At 44.9% G+C, this 13,535-nt stretch overlaps 2 non-coding genes across 2 annotated transcripts; one reads left to right on the forward strand and one right to left on the reverse strand.

The window, feature by feature from the left end:
* Positions 1-2,457: 2,457 nt before the first annotated feature.
* TRNAS-UGA (transfer RNA serine (anticodon UGA)) lies at positions 2,458-2,546 on the reverse strand. The gene has a single exon. It is a non-coding gene; the product is annotated as a tRNA-Ser (tRNA).
* Positions 2,547-3,294: 748 nt separating this feature from the next.
* Positions 3,295-3,365, forward strand: TRNAG-GCC (transfer RNA glycine (anticodon GCC)). Its single transcript has one exon. It is a non-coding gene; the product is annotated as a tRNA-Gly (tRNA).
* The last annotated feature ends 10,170 nt before the right edge of the window (positions 3,366-13,535 follow it).

Here is a 13,535-nt window from a genome sequence, read left to right on the forward strand (position 1 = left end):
CCCAACTCAATCCGAAGAGACCTATTCAATGGTTACCGCTAATCGTTTCTGGTCCCAAATATTCGGTGTCGCTTTCTCCAACAAACGTTGGTTGCATTTCTTTATGTTATTCGTGCCAGTAACTGGATTATGGATGAGTGCTATCGGAGTAGTTGGTCTCGCTTTGAATTCGCGTGCTTATGACTTCGTTTCCCAAGAAATTCGTGCGGCGGAAGATCCTGAGTTTGAAACTTTCTACACAAAGAACATTCTGTCGAATGAGGGTATTCGTGCCTGGATGGCAGCTCAGGATCAGCCTCATGAAAACCTTGTATTCCCCGAGGAGGTCTTACCCCGTGGAAACGCTCTTTAACGAAACTCTGTCTCTGGGTGGTCGCGATCAGGAAACCACAGGTTTCGCTTGGTGGGCCGGTAACGCTCGACTGATCAATCTGTCTGGTAAATTACTCGGTGCCCATGTAGCTCATGCTGGCTTGATCGTGTTTCGGGCTGGAGCCATGAATTTGTTTGAAGTGGCTCACTTCGTTCCGGAGAAGCCTATGTATGAACAGGGGTTAATTCTACTTCCCCACCTAGCTACCCTAGGTTGGGGAGTGGGTCCCGGTGGGGAAGTCGTCGATACCTTTCCCTATTTTGTTTCTGGAGTCCATTATTTGATATCTTCCGCGGTTCTAGGGTTCGGGGGTATTTATCACGCTCTCATTGGCCCCGAGACTTCAGAAGAGTCCTTCCCATTTTTCGGCTATATATGGAAGGACAAAAATAAGATGACTACTATATTGGGTATTCATCTAATCTTGTTAGGAGCCGGCGCCTTCCTCCTAGTATTCAAAGCGTTATATTTCGGAGGCTTGTATGACACATGGGCCCCGGGAGGTGGGGATGTACGGAAGATTACGAATCTCACTTTAAGCCCGAGTGTCATATTTGGTTACTTACTCAAATCCCCCTTTGGTGGAGAGGGTTGGATTGTAAGTGTCGATAACCTAGAAGATATTATTGGGGGACATGTCTGGCTGGGATCCATCTGTATCTCCGGGGGATCTGGCACATATTGACCAAACCATTTGCTTGGGCCCGTCGCGCTTTTGTGTGGTCCGGAGAGGCTTACCCGTCCTATAGCTTAGGAGCACTTGCTATTTTGGTTTTACTGCTTGTTGTTTCGTTCGGTTCAATAACACGGCATATCCTAGTGAATTCTATGGTCCTACCGGTCCAGAGGCTTCTCAAGCTCAAGCTTTTACTTTTCTTGTCAGGGACCAGCGTCTCGGCGCCAACATAGGTTCCGCTCAAGGACCTACTGGTTTGGGTAAATACCTGATGCGTTCCCCCACGGGAGAAATCATATTTGGAGGCGAAACAATGCGTTTCTGGGACCTTCGTGCTCCTTGGTTGGAGCCACTGAGAGGCCCCAACGGTTTGGATTTGAGTAAGTTGAAAAGAGATATACAACCCTGGCAGGAGCGACGCTCCGCGGAGTATATGACTCATGCACCTCTGGGTTCCTTAAATTCCGTAGGTGGAGTAGCTACTGAGATAAATGCCGTGAACTATGTATCTCCCCGAAGTTGGTTGGCTACTTCCCATTTCGTTCTAGGATTTTTCTTTTTTGTGGGTCATTTATGGCATGCGGGAAGAGCCCGTGCGGCGGCAGCCGGGTTTGAGAAGGGAATTGACCGTGATACCGAACCCGTTCTTTCCATGACACCATTAAATTAGGACAAATTGCTGAGATATTAATGGAAAGTTATTACTTGGTAGTATTAGTACCTACCATACCAGACAAATTTCCATTTTCTACTGGTGGTTCTTTGCGGAACCGGGACACAGCTCATACATAAACTAACCCCCCAGTGGGGTTAGTTCGATACGTCGGTATATACCCAGCAGTAACCTTTACCTCGCGGATGAGGGAAGGGCGAGGTGTAACTCACTGTTCATTTCTATAGGGTTCCGGGAAACCACAAGTTTCGGTAGCATTTGCACTTATGTCTACAAATCACCCCCCTGGAGGGGGTGATTTGGCGATGACGACTCATCTCCGTAAGCTAATTTGAAGCTAATTTGAATCCTCACCAGTTGTATCTGGTGGAACGTACCCATCCCGCAAATGGGTGGGTAATTGACCTTTGATCATCCCGATAAGTCAATCGATAGAACTGGTATTTTAAATACCTCTAGTTAACATCAGATCTCTCATATTTGTTTGTTTCCTATCCCTCGAACCCTGATAGGGAAAGTATTGACACGGGACCTGGGCCTGGAGATGCGGCGCATGAACCGGGGCGGAGGAGGAATACCCCCAGACTGCTTCAGAAGATTCCTCTCATCTATCATTATTAAGAATAGGCTCCCCTCGGGGACATTGGCATTTTTTGGGAAATACTAGGTGGTTCTTTTAGACCACCGATAGACCACTAATACCCCCTCCCGTCGGGTCCGGTACTGAATCAATTGAGGAGAGAGAGGGATTCGAACCCTCGATAGCGTTTCAGCACTATGCCAGTTTTCAAGACTGGAGCCATAAACCACTCGACCACCTCTCCTAGAAAGCTCTTCTCCAATTCTTCGGAGATCTTGTCGATCTTGATACACATGTATTGTATCGAGATTCACCCCTATTACGAAAGATATGAGATGATGGTTTCGTATGATTTACTATGAAATCAATATAGGGATCATTCCAAATAATCAAATTCTTACTCCTACTTGATGGATTATCAAGAGATTCGAAAGAGACATTGGATTCCGGGGTACTGAACTAGAAGGATTCTTGTTCCGTCCAAAATCCTCGGTCTCGGTATGGTGTAAGTCCCACCGGATGGGGATCAGATGGTACAAATCCTCTACTTCTGATACGTCGAGAGTCCTAACTACGACTATTGCTTTCCAATTGGCTTTATTCACATTAATCGCCATTTCATTCCTACTAGTAATTGGTGTACCTGTCGTGCTTGCTTCCCCCAATGGTTGGTCAAGCAACAAAAATGTCGTCTTTTCAGGGGCTTCCTTATGGATCGGATTAGTTTTCCTAGTGGGTATACTTAATTCCTTCATATCCCAGAGATTCAATGTATCGGTAATTCTGGCCCCCTCCTCACGATTCATAATGGCGAGTGGGGAGAGAGAATCAATAATAATTACGGTCTACGGAATCGACACTTCCTCCTCGGGGGGGGGGGGGCTCTCCGTCCACGAGGGAAAATCCCGAGACGAGGTGGATGGATTAGGTGTGTTGACTAGAGGAGTTACCACATATATAGTTATTCAATATAGAACGGGGTGGCATATCACGCGGATATAGTTGAATGGTAAAATATCTCCTTGCCAAGGAGAGGACGCGGGTTCGATTCCCGCTATCCGCCGACCCGACTTTCTTGCCCCGCTTCCACCCCCGGCAGTAGCCCCCGGGATAGTTCAGACCGGTGGAGAGAATATTTTTGAGCTTCAGGAGTGAGATATTCCCAATTGAGGAAGTCATAACCGAGTGATTTGAGGCGTAGATTTCCAATCTGGGTTTTCCCTCGAGGGGAAACAGAACATTGAATGAACCAAAAGCAATGGAGAAGCCTATATACTTACTGATGCTGCTGGTAATTACCAATTATTATTGGGATACATAAGTTCATCGGTGAAAGAAATAATCGTCCATGGAAATATGGATTGGGTGAAGCTTTTCAACTGCCTCACTTCACTTCGGAGAATTGCAAGGTTTAAGTCTCAGCGTTACCTCTATGCCGTGTTCGACTTCTACACATCTAGGAAGCAGTCGACCTAGAGGTTGTGGGAGATGCCACATGCGGTTCCGCATATAGGTATGCATCGAGCGGGATTTTGCGATAAGGATTCGGAGAGGTATTCCAATTCCCCATCCATTGGATGTTGTATTCGGGGGGGATTCGGGAGAATCAGATTGACGATTTATAGATAATCTCTTATTATCTGAAGAGTGATTGGGCCCCCATCGTCTAGAGGCCTAGGACACCTCTTTTCAAGGAGGCGACGGGGATTCGAATTCCCCTGGGGGTACTTATACTCATCTCGCAGAAGCACTACGGACGTTATGGCTTCTCTTGCCCTCGTACCTTCTCAGGGTGGCGGGAGGGGCCCAGATTGAAAACATCAATAAACTCCTTTCATTTACACTTCCGAGACCGATTCTGTTTTCAAGTACTTTCCAAGCCCGGTCTAAATCTATGGGTCGATGCCCCGAGTGGCTAATGGGGACGACTGTAAATCCGCTGGCAACGCCTACGCTGGTTCGAATCCAGCTCGACCCAGAAACCGCGGAGTTACTTCATTATAATTTGTATATCTCGACTGAGTTATTTGAAATGACTCAATAAAATGTAGCGGGATTGACGGGTCTCGAACCCGCAACTTCCGCCTTGACAGGGCGGTGCTCTAACCGATTGAACTACAATCCCAGCAATTAATTAAAGTCTATGTACTGGGTGCTTAGGAGTCAATGCTCTATCTCCCCATCCACGGTGAATCCGACAAACCATTTTTACTCGAATCCCGTTTCGGATAGTACAGATGCAGGAGATATTAACCCCGAAAGCCCCAATGTCTTGATTCTTCGAGGAGACGAGACATCCGCCTCGCGCCAGTTCCACATGCCCGCGCTTACTATGGATATTCACTACGAGTATTTCAAATGAGCTTATTTGCGGGGCTAATCTCTACCACGTCAACCCATAGGCGAGAGAGGAAGGGAGGGAGGAGGGGAAATTATTCCAGTCATTGATTTTTCCATCCATAGATTCCCACCCACAGTGCTTCTAGATTCGTTTGCTGCCACAGAAGAGATGCGGTGACTAACCCCTCTTCTCTGTCTCAGTAAGAATATAAAAAAAGGGGGGGGCAAGTTCTTGCCGAAGAAGCGTAAACAATCGACTACTCTTAAAATTTTCTTTCGTGATATACTATGTAATTGATATCAGAGATTTGACCAGACCGAGTTAATTTTTTTCTATCCCGATTATCAGATCCACTCTAGTAGAGTTGGATGACTCACAATATCACGATAAAGTTCAGGAGTCTCTCCTAATGGGGTCACTCAAGTTACTCCTCAAATCAATTTGAACCACTAATATGGAAGTAAATATCCTCGCATTCATAGCTACTGCACTCTTTATTCCAATACCTACAGCTTTTCTACCTATTCCTTACATTCAAACGGCTGCTCAGAACAATTAATCCGAGAACCTGGTCTATTGTTTCGCCGCGGATGGTAGTAAGTAGATAAGGGAAGGTTGAATATACGTCCCGGGGTAGGGGATGAAATAGGATGCTACTCCGCGTGAAGTAGCAACTCGGTTGCCAGTAAACTACTAATTTTTACTCCCCCAATTTGAATTCCACAGTCCCATCCCAATTAAAATCTGGATAGATAGATGATCTACATAGATAGACCCATCTATCTATCGATCGGGAGGTCCATCTCACTCATCCTTTTTATTATGATTTCCATGGAACCAGGTCCCGGTGCAATAGTCGGAATCGGGCTAGTAGTGATAGGTGTATTCCTGTATGTCTCCGCAAAGAGGGAACCTAATGTATCTAGAGGTGTGGTCCCAAATGTACCCGTGCAACATCTCTGCGATTTTCAGCATATCTCTACCCGGGGGATGTGAAACTTGAACTGGTGTCGGTAGTAATGAATCCCAATAGGAATCAATCCATGACTAAACTGATTCAATATGTTTCTCCATACTTCGAAAACTAGGGGGGGGAGGGGATTGGCGGGTTCCAATATCTCTCTCCCCTGTGATATCTTTGGTTCTAGCCTCCCCCCTCTGGAGGGGAGATCTATATGTACATATGGATTTATGGGTAACCAATGGAGTCAGACATGAGTCTAAAGATCCTATTTTTACGGAACGGGGTGGATCGGGTGCATAAAGAACAAACCGGATTGAAATTTGAAACGTGGAGAGATTTTTCTATCTATCCATTGATTCGGATATATCAAGATTATCTATCTATTTCCCGATTCAATCCGGTGAAAGAGGATCCGGGAAGTTCGACAGAAGAAACTGACGTGGATGAGAAGTGAGAGATAACACCTCGCTCCAACTACTGGTCCTGCTTAAGCCACAACGAAATGAAAAAATCACCCATGGTTTTTTGGGGGGGGGGGGCGCATTACCCAATCCATAGATTCCCAACCTATCCCGATACTACGACTTTTTCCTTTCCTCCATTGGATTATTATGCGGAGGAATTCTTATCTTTCAAGGTTGGCGCTTAGATCCGATTCTACTATTATCTGAAATACTTTTAAGTGGAACTGCAATATTTCCTATTGCTGAAAATTTATATCTACGTAGAGAAGAGATCGAGGCATTTGATGAATCTAACCAGCGGATATCCAATAGGGGTCGTTTGGAAACTACCTGGTTGACTCCCCCTCCCGGGAGAGAAGATTCCTACAGAGAGTTGAGATTGGGGGGGGGGGGTGAATTCTCCCATAAATGGAAGGGAATTAGTTATACCATATGTGTTTCCTACGAAGAAGCAAGAGATTCTAGAGGGGGTCGAATCGTTGGGCCCCACCCCAACGATTCACATCTCCCGGATTCTACTATACTAGGAGGAGTAGTGTAAAATTACTCACTGCGATCCACTTCTTCCCCGAACCACAGGTGAAAGAGAGAATGTAGGAGTCACCATCGGAGCAGCCCAAGCAATACTAACCATATCCGTGGTCGTAATTCCTATCCCTTCAATTCAATTCTATTGAATTCCTTTTCCTCCAACTACTGGGTGCTTATATGGATGAACCCGAATCGAAGTCAGTAACATATCGTACATGGGAATCAATTTCTGTTTCATATGATACCCGAGTGGGAGGAGGTAATAAGAGTGCGGATCCGTCCACCAATATATTTTATAATGTTACCAAGTCCCAATCCCCGAGGGGTTGTCAATCCATATAATTTACTCCTCGATTCCTGATACACTAAGATCAGGATTGCCTATCCGTGGCATATCCGGATACATCTAGCGTGATAGGCCATAATATACTATGGAGCATCTCGATTTGTGTCCGGGTCTGGCGCGGTAGTCAATCCCGAAATCGTCGAAATTATTGATACTGGCACAACAAGGCGACACCCAGATTCGAACTGGGGGATGAAGGATTTGCAGTCCTTTGTCTTACCACTTGACTATATCGCCCTTCTTTCACCTGCATCGAGGCACATGATTGATAGATGGGGGACTCGATATTAAGTATACCACTGAATGGGAATATTAGCAAGCTGCTCATTTTTCTGTATCGGATTGAGCTCGTAAGTATGTCGGATACTAGAAACCTTTTCTCCCCATCCAATCAATTTGATGGGTTAGGAAACCTTGCTGCCCACCCCCCCACTTCCACACACATCCTTTTTATACTATGCATCCCCAGGCAGCCAACACCAATTTTTCCCTAGATTGCTCCACTATCCTCTGACTTACTCGGATCCCTACTGCCCACCCCCTGGTCTTGTTTTCCCTCCTAACACTCTTGGAAATATCTAACGGATCCTTCACGCTCCCCACCCCCCAGAAATGGTTCGCATAGATACCGGGTTCTACTTCGAAAAGTTTTTCCCTTCCTTGTCAATTTCACCCTCCCCACATTGATATTGACACTCCGTGGCAACAGCAGGTAGATATTATTAGGTCGTCCACCTTTAGGGATAGATTCTCGAATCTCAATAGTTCTTCTGATCCACCTCGGGTTGGGGGGGGAGGGGTAAACCAACGATTTGACACAATGGATTGATTTTCAGTAGTATGTGAAGTGATATTCCCCGTATCAATGTTTACCGGATTGCTGTTCCACGAATCGATACTTCACGGCGCAAAAACTGGTTCTTCGCGGTAGTTGCTTCGCAGCGAGAATCGCAACAACTGCGCCAATTGTATCAATTATGCTGACGTTAATGCCTCCAGCGTCTTCTGGAGATCCAGCGAAGTGAATCTGTCTAACTAGGCACCTAGAATCTTTGTGATTTCGTGTCGAGAATCCCCATTCTCGTTGTGTCTCACCTTACCCCCACTCACCATATCGGTGGAATGACGGAATCGAGCCGATGGTTGATAAGTGGATGATAAAGATTTTTTGGGTGCAGGGAAGTCTTCCATCAGATCATTTTGAAATCCATTTATAGTTTGTTTGACACCTCCAATACCTCAAGAACCGCTGATGATGGTGGTATCTCCTTGGCCAACTCGGGAACAGTCTTCATCGGGAGAATCTACCAAATTCAATCCCTCACCCGGGAGAAAGAGAGGGGAGGGGGGATGCGAGGGAGAAGGAATCACTAAATGAATTGATGAATAGGTATAGGAGGGTTTCGCACGAGGATAAGATTTCAGTACAACATCAATAGGAGATAGGGAGATGTTCGTATTGCCAGAACTTGGATGAATTCAATTTGAGGGATTCAACTGCTTTGTTCATGAAAGATCATTTGAAGAACCTGATGATTTCCCAGAGATTGAAGATACGGATAAGGAAGTCGAATTCTAATCAATTAGTGAATAGTATCGATTGTCGGAACCTCCGATTGGGAGGAGAGAGGCTACATATCAATGTATCACATATTCATCCGATCCATATGTACCAGCTTAATTGATTCGGAAGAGAAGCGGAATAGTAGAAGAACAGGATGTGTTTCTCGGATCTATTCCCTCGATGACCTCCCAAGGAACATTTATAATCAATGGAATTGCTAGAGTTTTGATTAACTAGATATTGAGGAGTCTTGGTGTTTACCACAACCGCGAGTTGGACCACAGGGGATTTTTCACATATACCAGCATGATCATTTCGGATTGGGGAGGAAGATTCAAACCAGAAATAGATAGAAAGAGTAGGATATGGATTCGTATCAGCAGGAAACGAAAGATATCCATTTTGGTTCTACTTCTAGCTATGGGACTGAGTACGGAGGATATCCCGCGGAATGTACGTTATCCTAAGATTTTTCTGAATCTACTCAGAGAATCGAGAGAAACTATCGAATCTTCGGAAGATGCTATGCTAGAACTTTACAAACATCTATACTCTCCGGGAGTCGATGTGGTGTCTTCAGAATCCATATTCCAGGAATTGCAGAAGAGATTTTTCCAACAAAGGTGCGAATTGGGACGAATTGGTTGACGAAATTCAAACATCAAACCTAATCTCGATGTACCTGAAACGGAACATTTCCCACTACCCCAAGATCTATTAGCTGTCGCAGATTATTTGATAGAGATAAGCTATGGGATGGGTAACCTCGATGATATAGACCACCCGGGAAATCGACGCGTTCGGTCTGTAGCGGATCTATTACAGGAACAATTAAAATTAGCCCTGAATCGTCCGGAGAATTCGATCCGATAAAATATCCATAGAGCCGTCAGGCGTAGACGTCCATTAACTCTCGGGGGATTGGTGACTTCCGCACCACTCACAACAACTTTCAACGAATTTTTTGGCTCACATCCTTTGTCGCAATTTTCGGACCAGACCAATCCACTAGCAGAAACAGTTCATAAACGAAGATCAAGTTCTCTAGGTCCCGGGGGATTGACGCGGCGAACTGCCACTTTTCAAGCTCGGGATATCCATTTCAGTCATTACGGACGTATATGTCCCATCGAGACATCTGAGGGTATGAATGCTGGTCCTATCTCATCCCTAGCTATTTTTGCAAAGGTTAGCAATTCCGGATCCTTACGAAGTCCCTTTTATGAAGTATCCAAATCATCTATGGAAGGACAATTAGTAGATCTATCACCCGTCGGGGATGATTATCGAATAGGAACTGGAAATCTGTTAATAGCAGATTGGAGGACCGGGGAGAAGGAGCTTATATCGGTTCGGTATCGAGAGGAGTTCTTAACCGTTACGTGGGAGGAATTGGATTTACGAGGTATTCATCCCCTACAATATTTCCCCATTGGAGCTTCTCCTATTCCCTCCGTCGAGCATAATGATGCAAACTGCGCTTCGACGGGTTCTAATATGCAACGCCAAGCGGTTCCACTTTTCAGACCTGAGAGGTGCATTGTAGGAACTGGGTCAGAAGGTTAAGTAGCCCTAGATTCGGGAAGTGTAGCTGTATCCGAACAAGAAGGATGAATTTAATATACCGATGGTAATGAGATTACTTTATCCTCCAGGAATGGAGATACTATAACTAAATTGAGGATATATGAACGTCCCAATAATAATACTCGTAGACATCAGAAGCCTACAGTTATTCAAGGAGAACTTCTGAAAAGTGGAGAAGTTGTGGCGGATGGAGCAGCAACCGTTGGAGGAGAACTAGCTTTGGGTAGAAATATACTAGTAGCTTATATGCCACGGGAGGGATACAATTTTGAAGATGCAGTACCGATTAGTGAACGTTTGCTATATGAAGATGTTTTTACATCCTTTCATATCAAGAGACACGAAGTTGAGGTTCGTGCGACGAATCAGGGTCCTGAGATAATTACGAAGGAAATACCCCAATTAGACAGTTATGACCTTCGTCACTTGAAGGATAATGGGCTTGTAGCATCAGGATCTTGGGTAGAAACAGGAGATGTTCTAGTGGGCAAATTGACGCCTCGAGAGGGGGGGGATTCATTACGTGCCCCAGAAGGAAAATCATTACAAGCGATTTTTGGTATCCAAGCAGTCAACACAAAAGAGAGTTGTCCGAAAGTCCCTATTGGTGGAAGAGGTCGAGTCACTGATGCCATGTGGGTCTATCCTGAGGATAATCCCATGAATAATTCGGAGATGATACATATATATATTTTGTAGAAACGTAAGATACAAGTAGGTGATAAAGTAGCTGGCAGACACGGTAACAAGGGTATTATATCAAAGATCTTACCTAGGCAGGATATGCCTTATTTACAGGATGGTACGCCAGTAGATATGATACCAAGTCCCTTAGGAGTACCTCCGCGAATGAATGTAGGATAGATTTTTGAATGTTTGCTTGGGTTGGCAGGGGAATTTCCGAAGATGCATCACAGAATAACACCTTTTGATGAAAGACATGAACCAGAAGCTTCTAGAAAACTGGTATTTTCGGAACCATTTAAGGCAAGTACAGAAACATCCAATCCGTGGTTATTCGAACCTGATCATCCCGGAAAGAGTAGATTAATTGATGGACGAACGGGTGATACTTCTGAACAATCGGTTACAATTGGGAAAGCTCATATGATGAAATTGATTCATCAGGTTGATGATAAGATTCACGCATGATCCAGTGGGCCCCATGCACTTGTTACACAACAACCTTTTAGAGGGAAATCCAGACGAGGGGGACAATGAGTGGGAGAAACGGAAGTTTGGGCTTTGGAAGGTTTTGGTGTATCTTATATATTGCAAGAAATGCTTACTATTAAATCCGATCATATTTAAGCTCGTTATGAAGTACCTAATGCCACCGTGACTGGGAAACCCGTACCCAAGCCCGATACTGCTCCAGAATCTTTTCGATTGCTAGTTCGAGAATCATGATCTATGGGTTTCAATCTGGATCATAAATTGATACTTGAGGGGGATTCGAGAAGGGAAAGTAGAAATGTTTAATCGAGATATTTTCAATAAAAACAAACAGAATATTATTATCCCATGATTCATCAACAAAATTACCAACAACTCCGAATTGAATTGGCCTCTCCCGAACAGATTCGTAGTTGGGCTGAAAGAGAATTACCTAATGGAGAAATTGTTGGGTAAGTTACTCAACCTCATACGTTGCATTATAAAACCCATAAACCAGAGAGGGATGGTTTGTTCCGCGAAAGAATATCTGGGCCTATAGAGAGTGGAGTTCGTGCCCGTGGAACTTACCGATCCGTTGATAATGAAGAAGGAGATTCTAATTTTTGTAAGCATCGCGGAGTGGAATTTACTGACTCCCGGGTTCGGAGGTACCGAATGGGATACATCAAATTGGCATGTCCAGTAATTCATGTGTGGTTTTTGAAACGAATCCCCAGTTACGTTGCGAATCTCCTTACCAAACCTCTTAAAGAGTTAGAAAGCCCGGTATATTGCGATGTGTGACTTGGTTATACGTTCCAATTACCACAGAATGATCACAATCTGTCATCCCATCCGGTAGCGGTGGGATGCCTCCCATTTCGACATATCTTCCGTGGGGAGTATCATGTGGCTCGGAAAGGAGTATCGGAAAGATCTATAGATACTAAGGGAGGTTACTCCTCCAAGGTCAATTCCTATTAATTCATCGACTAGACTTCGTAATATAAATCACTACTTCTAGAATCAATCCAGATCTTTATCGGCGAGATCCTCCACCCGAGCCCCTTTCCAGATGAAAGATTATTCTATGAGGAGATATGGTTGCGGAAACTTATTCATCGCAGATACGTTTTCAATGACGTGACAACCATCGGAGTAGAGTGGGAACCTGGGGAGGAGTAATAACTGGATTATGAACAAGAGAAACCCCCCTTGTCCCTAATCAGAACCAATATTTCTGTGGGATAAGTATGTATACATGCAACAAGGGGGGGATGAGACTACTCAGTAAAAGGATTTCATCAATTTTTGACTTGAGTAACGAATAGCTATTCGATTCCCAATAAGTTTGGTTATCACGTCCCAATGCCACCGCGACCTCATATCTCGATATAGCTATTTGAGCCGGATGAGAGAAAACCCCGACGTCCGGTTCTGGGGGGGGGGGGGGGGGGGGGTTCCCACCCGACCTATCCCGATCTTTTCCTTGCTAGGCCTGTAGCTGAAAAACCTACTCCATTGTGATCGCGAGGCTTGTTCAACTATGAAGATTGCTCGTGGAGAGACATTTCTACCATCTCTTTTTCTACTCTAAACTTCGAGTCTTTCCAGGGGAGGGAAGTGGCTACTGGAGGGGATGCTATTAAGAAATGATTAGCTAGCTTGGATTCGCAGAGTGTTATGGATTGTGCGTATCCGGAGTGGCAAATATTGGCGAAGCAGGGATCCACCGGGAATGAGTGGGAGGATCGAACGATTCAAAGGAGAAAGGATCTTTTAGTCAGACGGATGAGACTGGCTAAGAATTTCCTTGGAACAAACATAAAACCAGAATGGATGGTTCTGGACTTACTACCGGTTCTTCCACCTGGATCGCGACCAATAATCGAACTCTATGAGGGTGAGTCAATTACTTCTGATTTCAATGAACTTCATAGGAAGATAATTCACCGGAATAATACCCCTATCGATTTTCTACTGGGAAGTGAATTCACACCGGACGGATCGATTGTGTGTCAAAAGAGACTTATTCAAGAAGCTGTAGATGCCTCCATTGATAACGGTATACGTGGGCAACCAATGAGAGACATTAATAACAGGCCTTACAAATCTTTCTCTGAGGTTATTGAGGGGAAGGAAGGATGACTCCGCGAGAATTCGCTTGGAAAGCGGGTTGATTATCTGGGTCGTTTCGTTACCGTGGTAGGTCCGTCTCCCTCGTTACATCAATGTGGATCACCCCGAGAACCGTCGATAGAGCCTTCCCAAGCCTTCG

This window comes from Dipteris shenzhenensis, unplaced genomic scaffold (assembly GCF_047967505.1).
Source record: "Dipteris shenzhenensis isolate YYH24624 ecotype China unplaced genomic scaffold, Dip_SZ_1.0 scaf0334, whole genome shotgun sequence".
Classification (NCBI taxonomy): Eukaryota; Viridiplantae; Streptophyta; class Polypodiopsida; order Gleicheniales; family Dipteridaceae; genus Dipteris; species Dipteris shenzhenensis.